The 19,432-nt window shown below is 45.0% G+C and overlaps 2 protein-coding genes across 3 annotated transcripts in view; one reads left to right on the plus strand and one right to left on the minus strand.

Annotated features, from left to right (window-relative positions):
- Positions 1-19,432, plus strand: part of MAML3 (mastermind like transcriptional coactivator 3) — a 437,625-nt gene that overhangs the window by 400,888 nt on the left and 17,305 nt on the right. The gene's annotated exons all lie outside the window — the stretch shown is intronic.
- Positions 12,211-19,432, minus strand: part of MGST2 (microsomal glutathione S-transferase 2) — a 66,810-nt gene continuing 59,588 nt past the window's right edge. For both annotated transcript variants that reach the window (XM_023225972.3, XM_023225970.3), the window contains one exon: positions 12,211-12,753. The gene's annotated coding sequence lies outside the window, so the exon portion shown is untranslated. The remainder of the gene's footprint in view (positions 12,754-19,432) is intronic.

A 19,432-nucleotide genomic window follows, 5' to 3' on the forward strand; every position in this document is an offset into this window, starting at 1 on the left:
TAGCTGAGCCCTCTCCTGAAACAGGATTCAAGACGGTCGTAAGTCTTTATGAAGACAGGAAGAATAAATTCTTCAGGTTTGTATTGTATCCTATTATCTTGACCTAGCAGATAGGTTCAAAAAAATCACCCCAGCCTGCAAAAACCTCACCATCCTATTTTCTTTCCCCCTGTTAGCTCTTCCCAGTGTCACCACAAGGAAGTGGCTAATGACATAGCATTAACAGCCTGAAGAACTATGGTTATCAATGTAGAGGAACATTTTTTCCCCTTAAAATTATTGCCCGCCTCCAGCTTTTTTTTCTTCTAGAATCAAGCTAAAATCATTTAGGTGTTAGTGCTGCGATCTTCGAGTGGCCATGTTACTTCTTATCTGTACACATGCTCTCTCGGGAGAAATATGTATAAATGCTATGTGGTAAAAATTTTTTTTTTTATTATCATTTAGAAAAATACAGAATGGGCCGGACGCGGTGGCTCAAGCCTGTAATCCCAGCACTTTGGGAGGCCAAGACGGGCGGATCACGAGGTCAGGAGATCGAGACCATCCTGGCTAACACGGTGAAACCCCGTCTCTACTAAAAAATACAAAAAACCAGCCAGGCGAGGTGGTGGGCGCCTGTAGTCCCAGCTACTTGGGAGGTTGAGACAGGAGAATGGCGTGAACCCGGGAGGCGGAGCTTGTAGTGAGCTGAGATCCGGCCACTGCACCCCAGCCTGGGCGATAGAGCGAGACTCTGTCTCAAAAAAAAAAAAAAAAAGAAAGAAAGAAAAATACAGAATGTATTGATGCCAAGCCTTCACTGAATGAAGACATAAGAGAGAAGTCCTGGCTTCCAAAGCTTCCCATGACCTGCCAGCCACTTTCCCAGCCATCCTCTTTTTGACCCCAAAGAAGAGGGTAGGGAGTGTTATCACTCACCCCCTCTTCATAGGTGGGGTTGTGAGCACAGAGAGAGCCAGGCTAGGTCCAGGGTGGGTTCCACACACTGGAAGAGGAATTAGGTCCGCCAAGCTAGACCTGCTGGTTGTTTAGGAGCCTAGTCCCAGGCCTGCGCCCATGCAACCACAGGCCTAAATACCATATCTCATTCATCCTAAGGATCCTGATTTTTATATCTGTGAAGTCAGGATGCATCTTACAATTGATGGCATACCATAGTTCTGTAGGGTGCTTTTTTCTTTCTTTCTAGTAGTACATAACATGAGCCTTAAAATTTATGAGTCTTAAAGCTAATGAAATAGGAATTACTAGGAAGAACCTACAGATAGCCATCTGTAACATTTTGTAGAAATTGCTGAAGTATCTACCTGCAAGGAAAGTTAGAATTTGAATCCCAAAGTCACAGACAAGAGAAAAGATAAGGCTATTCCAGAGTTAGGCAGTAATGACGAGCTTCAGATTTCTGCTGCTGGGCTCAGACCATAGTAGTAATAAATACAATACAGGCTTCCTTTTACATGGAGGCTCCTTGGAGGTCTCTGCTTTGAATGTGTACCTTTCTTTATCAAAAGGAGCTATATTGTAACCTTACATGCAGACACTATAAGAAATAAGAATGGATACTTTGTGGATTCGAGGTCAAAAATGTCGTTGTAACTCCATGGCTTGCTGTGGGCAAAATTGTGACCTGGGCTGAGTGTATTCCAGTATCCTCTTTCCTTTCCCCCTCCAGGCACAAGGTCCTACCCACTGGCTTCCTGGGGTCCATCAAACCCACCCATCTGTGTACTACCCCTTAGAACCTAAGCACTATTTAGGATTAGGGGCTGTTGTGGGTTATATATACAGGTTGAGCATCCCTAATCGGAAAAGCTGAAATCCAAAATGCTCCAAAATCCAAAATGTTTTGAGCACTGACTTGATACCACATGTGGAAAATTTCACACCTGACCTCATGTGATGGGTCACAGTCAAAATGCCGTCAAAACTTCGTTTCATGCATAAGTTATTTAAAATATTATATGGAATTACCTTCACATTCTGTGTATAAGGTGTATATGAAACATACATGAATTTTGTGTTTAGACTTGGGTCCCATCCCCAAGATACCTCATGAAGTATATGCAAATATTCCAAAATCCCAAGAAATTCATAATACTTCTGATCCCAAGCATTTTGGATAAGGGATACTCAACCCGAATATGTTAGACTACTCCAAGTAATATTTTAAGTTTCATAGTAATCTCCTAGAAAATCTAAACCCAAATGAGAAAATGTTATATTTGGACAGGGACATGGGAGAGAGATTTTTCAGAGGCATTTTGTTATTTGGCAACTAGCTCTGGGCAACTACCCACCCCATCTTTCTTTGCCTACTCTGCAGGCCAGATCCAGAGTTAGACCCTGAAGACGGACGACTGACCTTCAGGTCTAACGGTCTCTAAGTTGAGGAAAAGAGTGATTGAATCACAGGAGGCAACTTGCCAGGTGTTCCAAATAGGAGTAGACGTCGCCACTCCCACTACCCATAAAAGAATGCTCATTTTCAACTGAGGCCTAAGTCAGAAATGTAAAAGCAAAACAAAAACCCTTCTTCTGAAACCTCCACCCACTCCAGTTTTTAAAAGGGGAGGGGGTAGGAGGTACTGATGAGACCTGACGATGAGAAATGCTAGGATGAAAATCTATCACTGACTTTTGAAATTCAAAATAGAGTGCCTTAGGAAGGCCATTTTTAGGTAAAATATACAAAGAAAGTAATTGAGCCTAAAGAGGGCCTAACTACCTCTTTAAATTTTTATTTTTATCAGCTGCAGGAGGGTAGACTTCTTCACTGGGGTCAGACAGAGTGAATAACGGAGGAGTGAATTCCAGTGTGTCGAGTTTCATCACGTGGCATAATATGGTTCAGATACAGCTCAATCAGGAACTCTCAAATTCAAAGAGGACTTAAGGCTTAGTATCTCCAAGGAACAAAGAGAAGAAAGCCCAAAACTGCACGAAAGGCCATTTCTAGAGTCCACCTGGTTTGCATTTAGTGCAGAGGCAGCCAATGCTGAACCATCCTCAGAAGGAGGACTCACAACCCACCGCCTAGGAGGCCTGTCTTTCCCTCTGATGGGTTGATTTTATTGAAGCTAGAGAGTGACCCGCAGGGGATGCTGTGTTGATTCTAAAGCTTCTAATGCCACCTAGGAAGGACTGGGGAATTGTCACCCCTCTTCCCTGTCACTTGGAGCTATGGGAGGCACCCCGGGGATCTGAACCCTCCCTTCCCCTTCACTTAGCATTGAAGTATCATGTGGGCAATAAGCTACCTTATCTTGGGGGTTTGGAATTCTTGCAGATGAATTCCAAAGCACTCTGCCATTCAGAGTTTCTTGTGTGTTTCACGGCTGTGTTTGGCATCCTATTGGCACTTCAGGGTACAATCAAATTCACTGTCACTCTAGTGACATGAATAATCCATCCATATTAATGAAATGATAGCTGTTCCTTGCCACCTCTTTTCTTATTCTTAAGTTGATTTCAAATAACATGAATTCCACTTTTGGCAGAATAGGATTGGGGGGTTCTTATTCATCTCCACTATGAGAGTTGAGAGGGGGACAAAGAGATAATGGAATGATGGTGATGTAGAATAACTGTAAAATAATTACTGCATTGCTCAAAACTCTGTATTATTCATCTATGTAGTGAGAGCTCCTGTTTGGTACCACACTTGAGTGGCAACCTCACCAATTAGCACTGCCACCGCGGGTCTGTGAATTGCATGTGAAAATAGAATTTGTCCAGAAGTGCTCATGCAAATTGTGCAACACAAATGTGGCCTCCATGTCAAGTCCTTTCACGTGTTCTGACAGACTCATGTCTTTCCAGATTTCTCTGATCGGCGCCCCCCACCCCCTTGACAGTTACCAGAGCTCATAAGCCAAAGGAAATAGTTCCTGTTGCCATGAGTACTGTGTCTGTGGTGAGGTTTATGAGCTGCTCCTAGGGCTGGGTTTTTGCCTGAGAAAACAATCAGATATTCACTTAGATCTGCAAGAAAGCAGATTAGGAAGGGAATATATGCAAATATCTATGTTAATGCCACCAAACCTATAACTTGGCCCCATGGTGCTTGTGTAGCAGTTCTCTTAGAGAAAACTTTTTTTTGCATTTAATGTATGTTTCGTGTTTTTGAAATCTGTGTTAATGCAAAGAAACCTGGAAAGCAAAAGCATTAGGTCAAATATGAACTTGGCTATAATTTTACATAATTGGGGTATATCTTTGTGAACATAGAAACTGTACATTTATAAACCATTCTTTGCCTTTTCTCAATTTGAAGAAATGTCCAGTCTTTCCTGAGGAAGAAAATATTTTTTTCCATTTGAGCTCTGTTTAGAGCTTTTGGATTGTTTTTATTTGGCATTTTGTGGGGGGCCAGATGGGAGGGAAGAGGTGCCCTATGGAACTTCAAGGACGTGTGCAGCCACAATCATGCCCACACTCTGTTCACCAAAGAAGGAGGATCAGAATGGTGTGCATACAAAGAGAAGCCCCTAAGAGGGGCTGTCTTCGGAGGCCAACAAAGCAAAGCCGGGTTGAGTTTGCAGGCCTTGAAAATGGCAGCTGGCAAAATACCTGGTCAGGCTGAGACCTTCTTTCACTTTTCCCTGCCTTTCTACCGTTCAAAACCTCAGGAGCAGTTACTTGAAATTGCTCAACTTTCCAAATCTAGTTGCATTCAGACTGAAAGAAAAAAAGAAATTTTACCCCAATTGTGCTTTTGCTCCTTACCCCAGAAAGATACAGACTATAGCAAGCACAGCTGTGGTCAAGCCGGACCTCATCCTGATTTGGAGGACTGAGCTGGAAGTGTCCTCCCAACCAAGGTCTGTTCTTGGCCTCTTCTCAGCCTGACCTTTCCCCAGCAGCCTCCTGCTCCTTCAGTTTCACTCATTTCCATTGATGCATTTTGTCCTCTTCTCTTCCCGTTGTTGTATGGTTTGATGTTCAGGACCAGAGATCCTTTCTCCAGTTGGTTCTCAATCTGAGCTCCACTTCTTTCCATTTCTAGACCCTCCTCCTGGTATTCAGGTCCCTTAGTGCCTCTATTTTGGGGTGTAAGCCTGTTTCTCTGAAGCCCCTGAAAGGAAAGTGATAGGCATCTTGGTGACCAGCCTTAGAAACCCCAGCCTAGGGAGTGTCTTCTCTTATGGCCCAAGTGCCCCAAACCTCAATTTCCATCTTCCTTTTTAGCCCCTGGACAATGTAAAGAGATGGAGGCCCTCTTAGAGCCTGTGAGTATCTGGAAGCTGAATGTACCATGGGCAGTGTTCCTGTGAATTTGTTTTCCCATCCCCCTTTCAAAGGCCCGCCACCCCTATATGTGCATTCTTTTCCTTTTTTTTTTTTTTTTTCCAGACAGTCTTGCTCTGTCCACCCAGGCTGGAGTGCAGTGGCATGATCTTGGCTCACTGCAACCTCCACCTCCTGGGTTCAAGCAATTCTCCTGCCTCAGCCTTCCAAGTAGCTGGGATTACAGGCACCTACCACCACGCCCAGTTAATTTTTGTGCCCAGCTAATTTTTGTATTTTTGGTAGAGACGGAGTTTCACTATGTTGATCAGGCTTGTCTCAAGCTCCTGACCTCAGGTGATCCAGCCGCCTTGGCTTCCCAAAGTCCTGGGATTACAGGCATGAGCCACTGTGCCCGGCCTATATGTGCATTCTTATTACTCTTAATAAGTATCAGTAATAAAATGATGTGTGCAAGGAATTTTTTTTTTCTTTTTTGAGAGGGAATCTCGCGCTCTTGCCCAGGCTGGAGTACAATGGCATGATCTCGGCTCACTGCAACCTCCACCTTCCGGGTTCAGGCAGTTCTCCTGCGTTAGCCTCCCGAGTAGCTGGGATTACAAGCACACACTATCATACCCAGCTAATTTTTGTATTTTTAGTAGAGACGGGGTTTCGCCATGTTGGCCGTGCTGGTCTCGAACTCCCGACCTCATGTGATCCACCTGCCTCAGCCTCCCAAAGTGCTGGGATTACAGGCATGAGCCACCACGCCTGACCTGCAAGGAAGATTTTTTTAAAGTTCTTGCCCACAGAATTCATTCTCTAACTAAAGAGATGTAGATGCTTGAAGGAAAGGTTTCTATCTAAAAGGTGAGGGAAAGTTGCCTGTGCTCTGCACTCTTCTCCCTCCTCCCACTAGTGCCACAAACTCTCAAGTTACATTTCCTTCCTCAGTGATGCAGAGAGTGTGGATTTGGTATGAGCTTTAAGGGTTCAAATAGATTGGTATTTCCACCCTACAGAAACCATCATTTAAGGATTGACTTCCCTGCACGTTCTGAGGACAGGGCTTCCCTCCATCCTCAACCCCTTTGCTTTTCCCAGAGCACAAGACGAAACCACTAAGAGCTGCACAGACTCAGTTGGTTCCAAACACAGGAACAGTGAGAAGCAATTGCTGCAAGCCTTGGGCTATGAAGGAAAGCCACGGCCGGTGGCCCACAATTTCTTAAGATGAACCCCCGACAAAAGCTGGCCTAGACCAGGACAGCAGATGCCAGCAACCCCCTCCCCCGCCGACTCTCCCTAGGCTTTTTATTACCTTTACTTGATCAAAGGAAGGAAAGCAATCGGTCTCTCTTCAACTTGTTTAATAAAAGAAAACATAATCATAGTTTGACACATTACTTTTGGTGGGTGCACAGAAAGAATATGCTATATTAGAAAGGGAGAGAGGAGGAGAAGGGGGGAGGTGAAAGGAAAACAAATTGGCTGCCTGCGGAGGTCCAGTGTCAAACGTCTGCGGAATCTTGTTCCTTTAGATACTGTGGGAAAGACCATGGCAACGAGGGGCCCGCAGAGCGAGAGAGACAGATGGGAAGATTTGCAGCCCCTCCCTGGGATTAGAAGACAGAACAAATAGGTGAAGCAATCCATTTTCCAGAGCCCAGTGGTAGTTTCAGAGTGTTGTGAACCAGGGTATCTGCTTCTCCTCTGTTGTCTCGATAAGGGGTAGGAAAATTTTCAAAGGAAAGATTTTTCGTTTTTTCAGAGAAGACAGTCTCCCAGTTGGTGATATAAAACATATTTTTACCTGAAACCACCAAGGTATTCTTAACTTCAATCATAAATTTCCAGCGGTCCAACTGGTTGTGTACTGATGAATTACTTTGTTAGAAATGATTCTTATTACCATCTCTAGTTCAGATTTAAAAGGTTGGTAGAATACATGCAATGTTAATTATCTTATAAAAATATAACATACCATTTCTGTTGCAAACAAGATTTAGCAATAAGACCAAGAGTGATTTTCTGACTTTTTAAAATGAAAATCCAACTGAGAGCTTATGCTTAGGAAATATTTAGTTATCACATTTGTTATGAAGTCTATTTGTCATGAAAGGTCTTTAATTGGGCCACCATAGAACTTTCGTTATTACTTGTCAGGCCTTCTTGAAAAAAGTTGACTGAATGAAACATTTAGTAGCAGGAGAGAAAGTTAGAGAAACAAGTTAAGGAAGCACAGAAACTAAAAGGTTTCTTCTTCTCCAAGTTGTTTTGGTCACATTTCCTGTTACTGCCTGCCATCTTTCCTTCATCCCCAGGATGTACTGTTAGGGCTTTGAAAATATTCACAGTTGTATACCTACTGTTCTACTCCCCGTCAAAAACCAGGTGGTATGTTTAAAATCCTGTATACTAAATTCACATTTAAATAAATTTAGTTTTTTTATAATAGGGAAGACCAGAAAAACTAGCATTATTTTGACCTGATTTTAAAGCGGGGATCCTGTATCTCTGCCAGGTTTCTGGCAGCCACGTGGGCTGGGCAGAGCGCAATAACAGAGATGAGAAGTGAGTAGGAGGAGTTGGGACCCCAGACCGGAGAGTGACCCCAGATATTTGCACATGAGAATTCTTATTCTTGCAGGAATATGCCTGGCAGGTGCATTTGGCTTTTTTCGTTCCCACAGTCATGTGCCAAATCTCAGCCAGCTCCCCCTCCCCTCCTGATGGGATTACCCCCATGGCTGCCTCCCAACCCTTCCTGCCCACTTTTCTTCTGATCCAGCCCCATTCTAATCTCTGCCTTACCTGACACCAGCTTAATCTCCTTAAAGTAATGCGTTTAGCATTTATTCCCTTTAAGAACCTGCTGTGGCTCCTGATGGCCGGTGGTCGAGTCGGCTGGCTCTGCCTGTATGCAGACCTGTCCATGGCCAGTCCCACCCTGCAAAGCTTTCTTCTTACACATCCTAGCAAACACCCCGACTTTGGGTGGCCACCTCCCTCCTTGCAGGTGGCCGCTCTCCTTCCTTCCTTCTCTTCTCACTCAAATCCACATCTACACTTCCATCAAGGCTCCCAGTCAAGTCCCTGCTTATCCATGAAGCTCTTTCCAAGTAGAACCAGAGAAATGTTAGGGCGAGTAGAAGCCTTGGAGATTACCTGGGCTGGCTTCCTCATTTCATAAAGGAGAATACTGGAGCTTAGAAATGTTCAGTGACTTGCCCCAGGTCAAACACTGCCTAGAACTCATGTGTCTTGTATCCACATTTGGGCCTCTTTCTATGCCATGCCACCGCTCTGCTCATCCCGGGTCTGCTCGGCCTGGCTCTATGGAAATCAACTGGAAACAGAACACTTGCCACACAGCTTGCCTCTTGACCAGCTGGTGTCATCCTTGAGCTCTTCCATGAAGTATACCTTGTCTCTGCACTCGAATTTCAGTCTCCCTCCAGGACAGAGGCCATGGCTGCACTGCACCGAGAGTCTAAGAGCCCCACCATAGCCCCTGCCATTGAGCTAGGGTACTGGGCCTGTGCAGACTCCTTGAGCAATAAAAGTTTTTCAAAAAGTGGGATGTGTATTTGAATTGAAAGAAAACTTTAATAGCAAAATATACATGCCACACATCGTGTTCTAGTGCTCAGACTTCAGGGGGAGGTATACTTGTTTTCTGAGCAATATTTGCATTTTAGCCATGAAGTGACTTACTCCACATAAAATCCCAAGCAAAGCTATAACCACAACCCATACTCCTGGGGGGTGGTATATCATATTAAGCAAGTCGGTTGTTTGCTTATTTGTTTTGTTTGTTTGTCTTAGCTGTGAGTGTTCTTTAAGAAAAATCAACTCTTAAGATCTAGAAGCTGAAACTGAAAATGCCACTAAGGATATGCAGTGCTGCACAGCTTGAAGGGAAGGGTCTGAGGCTCCATGTTCTCAAACCAGATCCCTGAACCTCTATTAGGTCAGCCACCTGGGCAATCAATTTGACTGACCTAGTCAGCCTGCCTTATCTAAGTCTCTTAGCAGAGGTGAATCAGAGTATTCCAGACCTCTCTAGGTTCCTACCCAGGGTGTTTGTGCATCTGACTGCAGGATATATTTGGGCTGTGTCCCCAAGAAACCTCGGAGAGGTACTAAGGGTGACTGGGTCCCTACTACAGCAGTGACAACTCTCTCAGTGACAATGACTGTGGCAGGACTGTATGGCCATGCTGAGAGCTCCACATGTGAGCTCTCAGCACCCTGTACGTGAATGTTCACTCCTTGAGGACTTAGGTTTATTTATTAATGGGGACTTAGAGACCCCAACTTTCCTTCAAAATTCTCTGTGACTACATCAAAGAAAAAAGGAATCAAGATTGGCCTTGTCAACCTTTTTTATATGCTTCTAAATATGATTAAGAGGTAGTGTTCTCAAGGCCTTCTATAGAAAGTAACCTTCAGTATAAATTATCCCCTGAGAACCTAAGGAAAATAAAGAAGGGAATCTCACTTTGGCTGGCTTTTCCCCTGTGTGGTATCCTTGGGATCCGAAAAAGATTTCAAGTTCAGTTTCTAGGTTTGTCATCCCCACTCACCCCTCCTCCACTCCTCAGCAAGTTTACAGCCGTGTATATTTAGTGTCAGCTTCCAGAAAAGGTTTGGTTGACTTGAGAAGGGTTTAATAATTGCCGATTGAGAAATTGTGTATTCTTAAAATGGGGGAGAGGATGAAGGGAAACAGAAACACAAAGGGGAAAGTAATTAGTTGGGCCAAAGAACAAGAAACTGTGTCTATTAGAGAAATGGTCCAAAGGGAAGGAAGACCAGAAACAGGATCCCTAGTGTCCAGGAAGCTTTCTCAGGTTGACAAGTCTCCTGAACAGCAGGTCAGATCTCCCTGTCCTACTCCAGCATTAATCACCCTGCCCCTCCTGTTCTGATGTTATCCTCCTACAAGCAGTCACCTTGGAGAGAAGTGGTAGTGGTTGCAGCAGCTCTTAAAGGAGGCATGTAACTTTAGGTGGAGATGTGTATGTATGAATCATGGTCATGCTGTAAAGCAGCCCGCCTGGATCTGGGAAGCAGAGCGAAGGTGGGTATGAAGTCAGCTAGCAAGAGGAGAAATTACCCCAGAAAGCACTTATGCTTTTAGAAGGGATAAGTGGCAAAAAATATTTGGTGCATAACCCCCATCTTAGAAGGCCTCTATTGCTATAGTCAAAAAGGCGAATTTATTCTTCACTAAGTTTCCCATCACCTTCCCAAGGGCAATTATACTGTGCACAGGATAAACACAGGATGTATAAAGAATGTTTATTCTAGAGTCTCGTTTCGTATTTAGCTACCAACTTAACTTTTATCCTAAGTAAAACTGGTCATCTGTAAACAGGGATGTTTTCCCTCATCTGGCTGAGGAACAGATGTGACCATTAAGAACCAAAAAAATCTGAGCTGAAAATATAGGCCCCACCTAAAAGTTTCTAATTTTCTCATTATTAATAGGGACGATACTGAGAGCAAACCTTTATGAGAGCCTACTATAAGCCAAGCACTGCTGAATCATGCTTCCCAAGAAGAGTTCTGATTAAAGAGAGTGAAAAGTTTAAGATCTGTAGAGAGGATGATTTCTCATTGTTTCCAGATTCCTTTATCCCGGTTACCATGTGTATGTGTGGTGTGGAGTCAAGGGCTGTGTTAGACCTCTTTGAGTGCTATATTCTTTCTAAAACTTATTTTTATGTCTGTGTGTCTCCAAATCTTCTCAAGGGTAAGAAAATACCTGAGCCATTTCTATTTTTTGGAGTGCCCAGGTATATTTACAAAATGAAAAAATGACAATAGGGCTTTTTTAAAATGCAATGCTTTTATTTTTAAAAATAAAGCATGGGGCAATTATACTGTGCACAGGATAAATGCAGGATGTATAAAAATGTTCATTGATAATGGACTTAGAGCAGCCTGATCTAATAACAGGGCACAATTTTTTTGAGACAGGGTCTCACTCTGTCACCCAGGCTGGAGTACAGTGGCACAATCACAGCTCACTGCAGCCTCAACCTCCCAGGCTCAAGCAATCCCTCCCACCTCAGCCTCCTGAGTAGCTGGGACTACAGGTGCACACCACCATGCCCAGCTATTTTTTTGTTTTTAGTAGAGATGAGGTCTTGCTGTTGCCCAGGCTGGTCCTGAACTGAACTCAAGCAATCTTCCCACCTCAGCCTCCGAAACTGTTGGGATTACAGGTGTGAGCCAACACACTCAGCTCAGGGCACAATTTAAAGCTATAAAATAGATGCTATTTTTCAATCCTCTCAGGATTTCTCAGTGACTGTATATGTAAAATCTAGTTCGAAGAATATGTCTAAAAATCTAAACTCAAGGTTCTGGTGGATGCAAAGCCCAGGGTCAGGTGGTCTCATGCCCTGATCCCCCATAGGCCCTCACAGACCAGATACGAGCCCTTCTCCTACACTTGCTTCCTCTAAGAAGCTGGTCGTCAGCCACAATCTTTACATAAGGAGAAGTACCAATCCCAGAATTCTAAGTGTTTCTGTTTTTCTTTCTGCTTCCTCGTGTTTTTCCCTGCTCTAAGTCCTAGCCTTCTCAAACCCCACCACCGCAGCTGGGCAGGCTTCTACTCATAGGAATGGGGGCCAAGGGTGGGGAAAAGGGTAGCCCTCCTCTCAGAGCCTCAGCATCACATGGTCAAACCCGGCTTCCCACAGACAAGTTCAGCAGTCGGGAAACCGGCAGAGCAGGCTGACATGGGCCCTCCCTCTCACAGCCTCTGGAAGGAAGGAAGAATATGGGGACACCAGAAAGGCTGCTTGTGGAAGGGCTCTTCTCAGGCAGTCAGCACTGATCTCTCTCGGCGCCCCGCCCCCCCAAGGCTGTGGAGGTTCTGGAGATGAGGGCAGAAGTGCCCTCGCCTTCCCTCCACAGCATGCCCCGAGCACTCAGCTTCCCTTCCCTTCTTCCTATCTTGTAGTGGTTGCAGCAGAGAGCTCCATTTGGCAGCGTGGTGGTGCTCTTGTCTATTAATGGAAACATTGGCCTGGCTCCCAGTATAACACAAGATAGGCCTGTGCATCAGTTATGCAATCTTTGCTTTGATGACTTCATCAGAAAGGGTGGGTACAATAGGAGAGAAAGGCTCGGGTTGGGGGAAACAGTAGCTCAGGAGGGGAAAAGAAAAAATCTCCCTAGCAGCTGAAGACAGCTGATACTGCTTCCCTCCCTATTTTTAAATCAAGGAAAGAAAGGTAGCAAACATATGGGTAAAAAAAACCTAATGGAGCAGCTGACAAACCACTTTCAGTCCATGTGTCCTGACAGCGGCCACTTGCATGCCGGCGCAGAGGCTGTGCTCATCTCAGTGGTGCAGGTTTCCCAGCCCTGGTGACTCAGGTTTTCTTACAGCTCCACGGAGAAGACAGTCTGTGGAGGCAATGGCGGTTTTCACCCACCTCTCGAGTTCTTGAACTCCAAAGGTCTGGCTGGTTCTGGCCATGCACTGTGGCTTCAAGCCTAAGACAGAGAAAAGCCACAGAGAGCTGGGTGGTGCCACAGAGAGCAGGCTTGTCCAGGTAGACCAAAGAATTCTTGGAAGATGGTGAGTACCCTTCCTCTGGCACTTAGGAGCTCTTTGTGGAAGCAATGGAAAGCCGACCTAGTTGTTGAACCTGTATCGAAGCCCAGCTGTTGAAGCCATGTACAGGTTTTGAAAGGGGTCCTGCCACTTAAGCATGTCTGTTACACCTTCTAGAGCATAAGGTGGGCTCAGGGAGAAATAGTCCAGGTCCCAGACATAACCTGGGCCCCTCTTGAACTCACTCTACATTTCATTCCATATCGGTTTAGCATTATTCTTAACAAGCTTTTAAAAATAATACTAAAAGTAATATATATTCATAACAGAAAATTTGAAAAAGCATAAAAATAAAAATCTCTTACAATTCTTGTCTAACAAGACTATCCAGTGGCTAGTGTTTTAGAAACTGCTTTTTTTTTTTTTTTAAACATCTGAGGACATAAAGAAAAAAAAAAAGAAACTACTTTCCTTCCCTGCCTTTCTTAACTATATATGGTAAGCTTTTTTCTATGTGATTAGATAGTCTAAGGAGGCATGATTTTTATTGGCTGCCTAGTATTCATGGTATGGATATACCATAATTTATTTAATCAAGCTTCTATTGTTGTATGCTAATTAACTTTTAACCAATTTAGAATTGCTTTGGTGGTGGAATTAATCACAAGAAAGGGATCAAAAGGACTCTTACAATTTACATCAAAGGCAGACGAAAAGCATAACTCTCCAAGTTGTGTTTCCATTGGTGGGACCTATGGTAACTATGTTCAAAGCACTGATAAGGACAAATGGTATTTTTGTTGCTTTTATCCCCCCAAAAAATGGCCTTGAAAGGCTGACCTTCCTGTGGCTGGTGGCATCCTCACATTTTGCACTGGACTGCCAACTTTAACCCTTTCTTTAACATTCAGCAGAGGGTCAGCTCAGGAGCTTGGAGAAGCAGTCCCTTATAGGGCCATCATTTTGTCCTTTCCAGTTATACCTCATACTGGTTTAGACTAGAATTCATCCCAGCCAATTAGTCAGATGAGTTCAGTAAATCTGTATTTTGTTGCAGCTGTGGCCCTAGCTCTGTGCTGGATACTGGGGAGACTCATAGTCTTAGTCCCAAAGGAGCTAAAAGCCTTGCCAGGAAGGATGCCATAAGGATATCATCCTGCCAGGAAATTATCACTTGAAAGCATTTGGAAAGTTAGAACTTTCTACCTCTCCCATGTTAATTAAGAATCAGTAGGGTGTGTTTAATTGTGTATATACCATGATTATAAGCATAAAAATATGTTATTGCATATGGGAAAAAACTAGGAGGAAATATAAAAACACATCAAATATTAACAGTGGTTACCTTTGAGTGTTAAAAATGAGTGTTAGCTTTTTTCTGTATACTTTTTTTCTGTCTGTATACTTTTCTGCATTTTTTTTTACTTTGTACTTTTTTTTATATCTATAGTTTTAGTTTTCTGCATTGTTTTTCAAATATTCCCAGCAATTGGGAAGCAGAGGAAGGAATCAGTAAAATGTATATTTTTAAATAATTGCCCTATCAATTAAGCAGTTAGCTCCTAAAATAATGGGGACCAAGACCTTTTTGTTTGTTTGTTTGAGACAGAGTGTCACTGTATTGTGCCCAGGCTGGAGTGCAGTGGTGCAATCGCAGCTCACTACAACCGCCACTTCCTGGGTTCAAGCAATTCTCCTGCCTCAACCTCCTGAGTGGCTGGCACTACAGGTGCATGCCACCAAGCCCAGCTAATTTTTGTATTTTAGTAGAGATGGGGTTTTGCCATGTTGGCCAGGCTGGTCTTGATCTCTTGACCTCAGGTGATCTGCCCGCCTCGGCCTCTCAAAGTGCTGGGATTACAGGCATGAGCCACCGTGCCATGACAAGTCTTGTTCCCCATTATTTTAGAAGCTAAAGCTAGAACCAGAAACACAGCACTTCCCTCACCCTGAAGGATGCCCTGCGTGATCAGGAGGTTTTGGCAGTAAGAATAACAACCATAAGCTGTTTGTTATATAGGCCAGTCACTGGGCCCATGGTGGAGCTGAGTTTCTACCCAGGCCTGTGGGGTTCCCCCAGTGTACACTGTTCCTTTCTAGAAGCTGAACAAAGAGCTTTGATGAACCCATTTAGAAGCCTTTGCATTGGGCCTCAAGTTACTGCTGTTTCAGTGATAAGCCTCCTAAATTGATGAACTCTGCCTTAAAGGCATTCATCTTGGGACACAACCATCACACATCACAAAACAATCCTTTTAATCCAATCTTCTTCAATAATCTGCTGAGACAGAGGAGTTTAGATGGGGTGGGCCCTTTTGGAGCTCTGTTATGAATTTATTGTAAACACCTCTCCAAACCCACAATAAAAATTGTTCTGGAAAAAGAAAGTTTGTAAAAGAAAACCAAATCTCTGCCTTGACACCTGATCAACTTCAAAGGGAATTCTAAGGTTTTATTTCATTTTGTTTCTTCCTTCCACTTATGGTTGAATGATCTAATCTTATGCCCTTTCTTTAAATGTCAAAGTTGATAACACAGAGGCATCCCAATTTTGGGTACTAGGCAACATATTAAAAAAATGATGCATATTTTGGTGCCCTTTCAGTTGCATCCTTTGATCCCAAGGGTTTCTACCTTTTTATTCTATGCCCACTCCTCTCCCCACCCCCTTTCCATTTCTTTTTACTCCAACATCCTCCTGGGTGGTCTGCTCAATTTAGACCAGATGCATGTTATGGTCAGTGGAAAAGTCAGAATCCCAGAGACGCCACCACCAGCTGTGGGACATCAGACAAGTTCCTTAACCTCTCAGAAATTCAGGCTTTAAAAAAAAAAAAAAATCAACAAAATGAGTTAAACATACAGGAGAAAGCCCCTAGCAGAGTGTTTTGCAATGAGTAGGTGCCCCATAAGTGTTACATTCTTCATATTTGAAGAACTCTTTCAATCAGAGGGAACTTTCCTCAAATCATAGCTTTCCATAGTTCACCTTATTACACCAGGGACTTGTAGGTCTAGGGATGTCTGATGCTTCCTTAGCAAGGGCATTATAGGGGACTCACCTTTCCTCAGTCATGGGTGTTCCTCAGCCTCCACAGCACAGTTGCAACTGGAGCAGTCCTTCCTGGAAGAATTGGCTTCTTTTGGCCATGGGCTCCTTTCGGAATTCTTGGGTTTGCATTGCAAACATCACTGGCCTGAGCAACCCTCTGAAAATTTTGAGAATTTTGTTCCAAAGCAGGAAACTTTGCAACAGAAACCTAAGCAACTCAGCACCTTGACTTGCTTTTGAAAATGCAGCTTTGCAACCTGATCAGGGCACAGGATTATTTGCCCCAGTGATTCTCTATGGGACATCGTAATCACCTGGAGAGCTTTTTAAAACACCCCCAAAAGTTCTAACTCAGGAGGCGTAGGGGGGAGCCTGGGAATTTGCATTTCTAACAAGCTCCCAGGTAGGGACTAATGCATTTGATCCTGCAACCACATGAGAACCCCTAATTTAGTTCTTCATTTTTCCCAAATTGCCCATACTTGGAATGGGGAGGTTTTAGAGTATTCGTAGTAGCTATTTCCTTTCTATGGCACTTCATTAACTATGTCACCTCCAAAATTTCCATTGTCAGGAGTCTTACGAGTATGGTTTTCATTTCAGAGGGTGGGGACCGAGAGAGGTCAGATGGCTTGCCTGAACCTCTGGGAATCACAGCCAGGCGCCTCTGTCTAGCCATCATGGGTGTTCGATTCATCCTGTGCCGCTCAATAACATAAAACTGCTGCACTCTTTGGCCAAGCAATTGTCACGTTAGCTTTCACCTCCGATACATACTTTCGCCTTCTCAAACTTACTAATAAAACTTTCAATAGCATCTTTGCAGGAGAAAGCCTCTGGATTCTGGTGAGAGGTTGGATGTAGCTATCTTTTGATATATAAAATTTAGTCGAAATCCCACTTGGGCTAAAGATTCCTTCCTTTTAAAAAAATTTTTTTTACTTGACCCAATTCAGAGTGTGTGTGTGTGTGTGTGTGTGTGTGTGTGAAAAGCACAGGTTTTCTGGGGCATCCTTTTTGTTTATGCATTGATTTATTTTTACTCTTTCCTGCCACGAATAATCCTCATCTCTGTCCTCGTGTCCTCCCCAGCCACTAACACACACGATGTGACGGGGCCTGGGAAATGCGCCCGCCGCAGCACACCGCAGCCTCGCGGGCTCCCGAGCGGCGCGCGCTGGCCGAGGACCTCCAGGGCCCCTCGCGGGTCTCCCGAGCGCCGCCGCGCCGCCCCTGCCAGCGCCCGGGACCGCCTCGTGGGCTTCTTTGTTAGGGCCGCCTGCGCCGAGAGGCAGTCTCGGTCCTGCCGGGGGCGGACGGGCCCCACTCCTGACTTCTTAGCCGGAGTCCCCTAAGGACTTGTAAGCATATAGGCTCGAGTCGAGAGGCTAAATTAGGCCCCAGGGGACTTTTTCAATAAAACCCTAAATTTCATTTAGGTTGTTCGTAGGCCAAGTGATTGCAAGGACTCTGAGCGGAGGCAGCAGTGCCCGGCCGACCCGAGGCTCGCTCCTTACCGCCCCCTCCCCGCGCCGGCTTTGTGCAGCTGGGGTCCTGGAACCCGGTCCCTCCCGGGCTGTCGGCCCTGGGGTCTGGTGTCCGCTACCCTTCCGCCCCTCTGAGGTCGCCGCCGCCCCCCTACCACACTCCCAGCCCTTCCGTTTCCTTCCACGTCCCCTTCCCGCGCCCTCCCCCACCTGAATTCTCCCTCTCCTCTGGCTGGAAGAAAAGTCGGTAATAAGAAACCAGTTCAGTGTCAGTCGGAGGGGGGGGGGGGGGAGATAACCCCAGAGATACACGGCAATGGAGAGAGAACTCATTTTGTGTAAAGAGGGCCTAGAGTCACCAGGGAATTCCTGGATTGTCTCAGGCTGTCGTGTGTGATGTCCATCACGCCGTGCGAACACCATCTGCTCGGTATTATGCTCTCAGTTGCCAGGCTACCTGCTGTACGCAGTAACACTTGACTGCCTGGCTCCACGTTCGCAGCGCTCGCCCAGACGCGCGGGGCGGGGGCCGCGGAGGGGCGGGCGGGAGCCCTGATTAAGCCATCTGCGAGGGGAGGGGCGCGGGCGCAGCGGCGGCCGGGCGCGAGGCCGGGCTGACACCACCATCTGCTGGGGCGCGGTAAGAACGGCAGCTGCTCCGCGTTCCCCCGGCGAGGGACGCCTGGAAAAGGCTGAAGCCTTGGGCGTTCTGAAGCCCGTTATCCACTGGATCCCTGTCACCCCAGCCTCCTCGCCGCCGGCCGTCTTTGCTCTTTGGTTCGCCGCCAGCAACGCTGGCCCCTCTCACCCAAACATTATGCATATTCTTGAAAACACTTCAGAAAAATAAAGCTTCCCAACGCACAGATTTATAAATAAACAACTGGCTGTTCTTGGGAGATATTTTTACCACAACTGTTTTTTGAAGTCAAAAACTGCCTGTTTGGGGGAGGTAAGGGTGCTTTTTGACACCTCCTACCTCACTCTAGCCTTTAGAAAATTGCTAAGATCTTTTCCCTGGAGGGGAAGATATGTAAAATAGGCTTGTTGGTTTTGATTTCTTTCTCCTCCCTTTATTTTACTGAAGAGTGAGAGGGTTAGGCGAGTAATGAAGATCTATGTAGCCAGTTGGATTTTTGAGGGGAAGAAACTGTATTAAGATTCTTGGGAGAAGCAAGGGAGGTCGTTGGGCAAGGAGTGGATTGGAGAACAAGCCAGTAATTACAACTAAAAATACAGCATCATTTGGCTTCAAGGCATTACATTTCGCATGACGAAAGCTCAGCCTGGTTTTCTCTAATTGCACAACACAGTGTGTGTCCTTCTTAGAAACAAGAGCAGTGGCTTGAAATCCTGAAATCTGACAGACTATTTCTCATTAAGCCCTCTTAGACTGGAGGTTAAAAGAAGCCATGTATTATGAAATAGTTAGTGGCCTTGGCCAGCTTAATGTGTAAGGCAAGTCACTGAGTACATCTTCACACTTTGCAATACACCTCAGAGTCTGGGGCTGTAGGTGTCTCTCATCCACTGTTAAATGCCGCAGAGCTTGTTGGGAAAGTACTAAAGATGTTTCATATGGAAGGCAGTCCTTTAAGAACGCACGTAGTGGCTGGGAGCAGTGGCTCATGCTTGTAATCCCATTTTGGGAGGCCAAAGCAGGAGGATTGTTTGAGGCCAGGAGTTCAAGACCAGCCTGGGCAACACAGTAAAATCCCCATCTATATATACGAAGAATTTAAAAATTAGCAGGGCATGGTGGCGTACACCTGTAGTCCCCCACCTACTCAGGAGGCTGAGGCAGGAAGATTGCTTGAGCCCAGGAGTTGGAGGTTGCAGTGAGCTATGATCATACCACTGCACCCTAGCCTAGGCAACAGAGTGAAACCCTGTCTCTTAAAAAATAATAATAAAATAATACATACAGCCCTTCCTGCCTGTAGGTCTTCAGTGAGAAGCCTGAAGGCAAAACGTCTGGGAGGGAATTATTTGGGGAAATACATAATCCTGGGAAGTAATAACATGACTATCCCTTTGGGAGGGTTTTTTTTTCACACTGTGCTTTTGAAGTATTTCTTT

The sequence above is a fragment of the Piliocolobus tephrosceles genome, chromosome 3, assembly GCF_002776525.5.
Source record: "Piliocolobus tephrosceles isolate RC106 chromosome 3, ASM277652v3, whole genome shotgun sequence".
Lineage (NCBI taxonomy): Eukaryota > Metazoa > Chordata > Mammalia > Primates > Cercopithecidae > Piliocolobus > Piliocolobus tephrosceles.